This window comes from Gavialis gangeticus, unplaced genomic scaffold, assembly GCF_001723915.1.
Source record: "Gavialis gangeticus isolate Ggan-Ray unplaced genomic scaffold, GavGan_comp1, whole genome shotgun sequence".
Lineage (NCBI taxonomy): Eukaryota > Metazoa > Chordata > Crocodylia > Gavialidae > Gavialis > Gavialis gangeticus.
The window spans coordinates 96,556,699-96,562,980 of NW_017729025.1; the positions used below are offsets into that span (position 1 = coordinate 96,556,699).

Genomic DNA, 6,282 nt, shown 5'->3' on the forward strand with positions numbered 1-6,282 from the left:
GGGGCCAATCCTATGGATGGCCCTGCTCAAGCCTCTAAAAGGTTGAGAACCACAGCTGTAGCCAATCCACAATGATGGGCTTCTGCCTAACATGCACATTTGATTATGCAATTCTCTGTATTTAGAAAGGATATCCGGCAAAAGTCCTTAGCATTCTGTTCAACAATACAGGTCCCTAGAAACTATAACTTATTGTTAAAAGTAACAAAAAAGTCACTATTTTGCTTAGGACACTAAGATTGTTTCTTTAATCCTACGCAATAATTACTTGCCAATGTATGACAGGCTAATTTCCATTAAAATGTCAATTAGATGTTAACTATGGTTACCTAAAATCAGTAACAGGGTTCTTTGTATACAGGCTATGCATATTTACAGAATACGTTTTTTAAAAAGTCTTTTTCTGCCCAGGGTATAATTATAAATTATATGCAGCTTTCACACAGCAAAAGTTCTATTTCAAAGTATCTTATGACTGTACATTTGAACATGTATGCCAAATTGTAAATAATCACAATTCATTCACTATCAATTTTCAAATGACATATATTAAGACTAAATAAATAAATCTGAAAAATAGCTTACCTTCCCCATGGTAGCATTAAGCAGATATAATTGCATGACAGACTCCCAGAGAAAAAAATGCCTCCTCTGGTCCAGCAGTCAGTAAAATTGTCAACTGCCCAAAAAAGGAAGATAGAAACCATTTGTCATAATTTAAAGAAAAGCATTTTATTAGTAGTACAGCAAGCCCTTGTCACAGGCCAAAGTAACTGGAAAATGCAAAGTGGCATAATGCTTGAAGCTAAAAAATAGATATAACTATGACCACTGCCCTCAGCTCTACTACTTTTAGTTAAACATTGGCAGAATAGTTAAAAATGTTGGAAGTCTTTTTGTAATAAAGAGATCTCTAAAATCAAGATAGTTTTTAAAATACAATGTTTCAAGGATATATGAACTGGGTATCTGAGAATAGGTGTATTAATCACTTGAAATGTCTGAATTTACTACCCCCAAACGGTACAAATATCTTTAAATTGTTCTTGTCTGGGAAAACTAACATGATTTCCTACAAAAAGAATCAGGTGTTTATAAAGCCACCAAAAATCAAACAATCAAATCTAGCTAATTAAAATATCTATTTGATGCATAAATTGAAAGAGGACTATACCACAGTGTAGTCTAATGCCACTTGCACCACTGTTCTGGAACTCTGGGTTATAGTTACACCCCCTCTTCCATGTCACATTCTTGTTCCTACTGGTCCACATTGAAATCCCACCACACTCAAAACCAGAGGTCATAGCCTCATTCCTTTCAATTAAAAGGATACAAATTAAAAATATTTCTCTACCAACCAAAGAAGTCATGGCAGAAATATTTGAATACACCACGACTCTCATCCACATCACTTTAGAAATAAGGACACTGAGCGTGTCTACACAAGATGCTTTATTCATAGATGTTGGGATCGGAAGGTGCCTCAATAGATCATCGAGTCCAACCCCTGCACAGGCAGGAAAGTGTGCTGGGTTCAGATGACACCAGCCAGATGCCTATCTAACCTCTTCTTGAAGACCCCCAGGGTAAGGGAGAGCACCACCTCTCTTGGGAGCCCATTCCAGATTTTGGCCACTAACTGTGAAGAAGTTCTTCCTAATACCCAGTCTAAATCTGCTCTCTGCTAGCTTATGGCCATTATTTCTTGTAACCCCCAGGGGTGCCTTGGTGAGCAGAGCCTCACCAATTTCCTTCTGCACCCCCATGATGAATTTACAGGCAGCCACAAGGTCACCTCTCAACCTTCTGTTGTGGAGGCTGAAGAGGTCCAAGGTGTGTCCGGAGGGCAGGGAACTAATTAGCTCCACAGTAAAACATCACTGTCTACACATGCGGTAGGTTGGGGTAAACTAATTCTGCTGTGGGACAGTACTACCCAACAAGTACTATCCTAGAGTGGAGTTTTTACTTCGCCACAACACACGTGTAGATGCTGACTAGCACAAGGATGCTACAGTGTAGGGGATGCCTGCTGCCTAGCCCCGCACCCTCGTGCCCCAGCCAGACCCTCCACCGCACACAGAGATGGGGCAGAACAGGTCTGGGGTGGCAGGCTGACCCCCCCAGACCCACTGCTAACTGGGGCTACGCTGCCCCAGCTCAATGTGCTGCAGTCCCGGATGCGTGTGCAAACACTGCACCTGGGAGCAATAAACTCCAGCATGAATTGTGCTGGAGTTTATTGCACCATACTAATTTCCCCATGTAGTTGTGCCCACTGTCTCCAACTGCTCCAAAACCAGTACTGTAAGACCTGGATTCAAAACAGGTCTGCCATATAAAACCAAAAAATTACCACCACAACTCTTGACTGCTGCAGCTCTAGATGTTTTAGTAAAATTATCTCCAATAGCAAATTCAAAACATAATTACAAGACCGCAATTTAAGGGATTTATGGGAGATAAAATACACACCTCATAATTCACTGAGGTTATATGCATAACTCCCTTTTAAAGTATAACCCAGAACCTTTTAATCCACTGTTTTCTGCCTTCTAAACTATCTTCTGCTCATAAACCAAGCATCCCTTTGAAAGAAGAAAAATCATTTCTCTTTTAAAAAAATCTTCCATTTTATTTGGAAGCAGCAATCATCTGCAGTATTTATTACAGTTTAAGATGATGTAAGAGCGTTATAGGCCATATAGGCCATTTGTGATATCAATTAATTCTTCCATGCAGAGCAACTCTTGGTTCCCTCTCCAAGAAAGTACTTAAACATGCATTTAACTTCAAGCACACGGTAAATTTACTACAGAAAACAAATTCTTTAAATGACAACTAAAAACAGCCCATTTCAGTTAGATTTGATTTACAACAATGTCAATGTAGTCTAGTGGTCAAAAATAGCTTCAAGTAAGCTTCAAGTTGAACTGCATGAATTCACTGAATTTAAACAAGTCAGTCTCACCCTTCCTCAGTTTTCCTTCAAAACAATTTAAATACTGGCCTACTTTACAGTAGTATTTTAAGGCTCAGATAATTACTGTTTACTGAATTCATGACCTCAGATTAAGATGCTACAAAGAGATTCTTTTACATAATTCAAAAAGTAAATTCAAGTCTTTGTGCCAAATTATTTTACTAAAAAAATCATTTTCTCATTCCTAAACCTTTGATTACTGTTCCGAATGCCATTCATAATGTTTAACGAACAAGAAAAAAGGATATGTTAGAGAGTAATGTCATTCTTAATCACATCTCTGATTAAATGAGCACATTTAGTCGTCATTTTAAAAATTAATACAAGACTTCCTTATAAAAAAATTATTTTCTTTAAACAGGCTTAAGTAGATCTACATCCCCCAACTTTAGTACATAAATATAAAATGTTTATAAGGATCAAGGGAGAAAACTAAACACTATTAAACTCAATGCTCTTTAAAATGATTTAAGGTGGAGAGGAAATTATTGTAAACATTCTCAAAATTCTGAGAAATTTCTGTTGTCATGCCAAAGAAAACAAAACCAATCGCTATCTCCAAGACAAAAATCAATCTAAAAATGAAAATGTAATGCAGATCAAAGAGAAAACCAGAAAATTTACATGTAATCAGAGTTCACAATTTATTTTCTTATATACCACATGCCCCAAAATAAGACATTCACCTTGCTTTTGGGAAGGCAGAATGAAGCAACAAAGATCTTTCCAGAGGTATAACTAATAGAGAGGGGACAGACTCTAAATCTTCAGCTGACTTACCCTCTGTTTCCTTCTTAACTAAACCTGAAACCCTGGCTGCTGCTGAAGACTGGTTCCCACTGAGTGAATCCATGAGTCTGAAAAGAGCTAAAGAGTCTCCAAAATTATCAAAAGAAAGACTGTCTTAATTAGTGGACCAAGACGACCATTGAAAAGGATTGATGATGATTAACAGCTGTGGAGTGAAGAACAATGAGCTAATAAATCAACTAACTCTTTCAGTTCCCTGAACAGTAATGCCATTGCTACTCATAGTGGTAAATAAACTATTTTTCCCCTTCAATTAACTGTCTACAAACACATTCTCTTTCAGATTCCAAAGCAGTGTCTACATATATGTGGAGGTGTCTCAAAGTTTCCTAAACAAACGTGTACTGCAGCACCACCCTGCCAGATGTAGCATCTCTCCTCAAGGCATCCACAATGGCATACCATTTAATAAAGCTGTGCACCAAGCTCCAGGCACCTTACAGACATTACCTATAATAAAACAGCATGGGGAGGTGGCTTAGCAGAAGAGTCTCATAATACAGTATTACATAAGCCAATGAGTTCAAACAACTGTCCTGCCAGGACTAAGTTCAGATGTTTCTGCAAGACTAGATCCCTTGCACATCCCTTAACATCTAAGTTAGACCCTTAAAATCAGGGGCATGCAAGGAGGAAAATACAGACTGGCCCTCAATGGGTCATTAGTGAGACAAAACGGCCCTCAGATGAACCCTAACAGAGCTTGTAGACAGATCCAGCATGCTTCAGCTCTGGCATATAGTCCAATATATCAAGAAAAGGAGACTTATGTGGAGATACATTCCTTGACCACCACCAGGAGAACTTTGTTCACTTCATCAACTAGGTACATCTGGTAAAAATCCTTCTGTTGTGTATAAGAATGTCCCCGACTTGGATGGAACATTCTTGCACTATTTGCTAAAGCTATCCAGCCTCCAGTACGATAAAGGGGAGTGCAGGTGAAGCACTCTCCCTCTCCTTTCACTGGTACTGGTCCAGGACAAATGGCAGTGCCCTGAGGGCCTATAGCAAATGCGGTGGGTCCTGATACCAAAACTGTCTGGGTCATAATGTCCAGAAAGATAAGCCAGAATGAGCTTTGCCTCACTTTTCAGCAAATACACAAGAACTGAGACAGAGGTGGAAAAGGTGTGCTGGAGACTCTATGAGATCAGGAACACATCTAAAAGGGATGCAGATTGTAGCCATGTTGGCCTAAGGACATAGACAGACAAGGTTCTTTGAGTAAATCTGATATCTTTTATTAGACCAACTCAAACAGTTGGAAAAACTCTTCTTAGCAAGCTTTCAGGTTTAAACACCCTTCATTAGGCTGAGGAAGCATCTGTAGTTGGTGTGTGCTCTTCTTGGATGGAATGAATAGTAAAAAACAGAAAGCATCTGAAAGGGAAGCATGGACTGAAGCTTCCCCAGCCATAAAAGGTCTGACATTTGTTACAGACCTATTTCCCACAGAGGACAATCTCCAGATAATCCCAGTACACAAAAAGATGGAATGGAGCACAGAACTACTGATCTCCCATTCATGATTGATGAAGACAACTCAGTTAAGATGGTACACAACACTGTTCTGAAGACCACAGAAATACACAGCAAACAACTGAGTCCGAATGCCAGATGTACCATTGCCACAGGTAAACTGGTAAGGAGCCTAGGCCCAGCTGGGATGGGGATCCAGTTCCAAGTAAGTATCAGAGCCTAGGCCGAGTTCACCCCCAATGGCTACAAGAGGAGGGTCCCATCAGCTTAGCAGCCCAGACCAGACAACACCAAGCTGTCTAAACAACAGACTACTTTGTTGTACCCCTGGCCTGCCTGGAACTCCACTAAAACTACTCTGGTACTTGATCCTAACTCTGACTTCAGCTCTGTATTCTTGGTTTGTGACCTCTGGCTCTAAACTCCTATCTTGCACCCTCCTGCCTGTTACCAATTGCCCCTATTCCTACCTCCTGTATGTTCCTGCTTTCTGATGCTCCAGAATTCTTCCTGCCTCTTGCCTGTTTCTGATTACCCCTGTTCATATCACAGATCTCCTCGTTTGACCCACAGCTTGCCCTAAGCATGACCTCATCTCGACCCTCTGCTTGACATCCTGGACTCATGATGGATAACAGACTGGTATGTGTCATGAGCTTGACTTCCACTCTGGTCTTGCACAATTTGCCTCAAACTGACCATCTATGCCCTGGTTGATGCTAATAACACTTCCCTGCACAAAGAAGTGGACTCCACACTGCTGTGTTTGCTGATATAAAACTCAATCATGATGTTTTGTCAGTCATAATCTAGACATAACAAGCACCCACAGATGGGGTAAAGCAAAGCCTTAGTTTCATAGTTTCTAGGGTCAGAAAGGACCTGAGTAGATCATCTAGTTTGACCCCCTGCCATGGCAGGAAAGAGTACTGGGGTCAAACGACCCCAGCAACATGTTCATCTAACCTCCTCTTAAAGACCCCCAGGGTAGGAGCCTGCACCAC

At 40.4% G+C, this 6,282-nt stretch overlaps 1 protein-coding gene across 3 annotated transcripts in view; it reads right to left on the reverse strand.

Moving 5' to 3' along the window:
• Positions 1 to 6,282, reverse strand: part of FUT8 (fucosyltransferase 8) — a 353,615-nt gene that overhangs the window by 267,939 nt on the left and 79,394 nt on the right. For all 3 annotated transcript variants that reach the window (XM_019519217.1, XM_019519216.1, XM_019519218.1), the window contains one exon: positions 586 to 679. The gene's annotated coding sequence lies outside the window, so the exon portion shown is untranslated. The remainder of the gene's footprint in view (positions 1 to 585; positions 680 to 6,282) is intronic.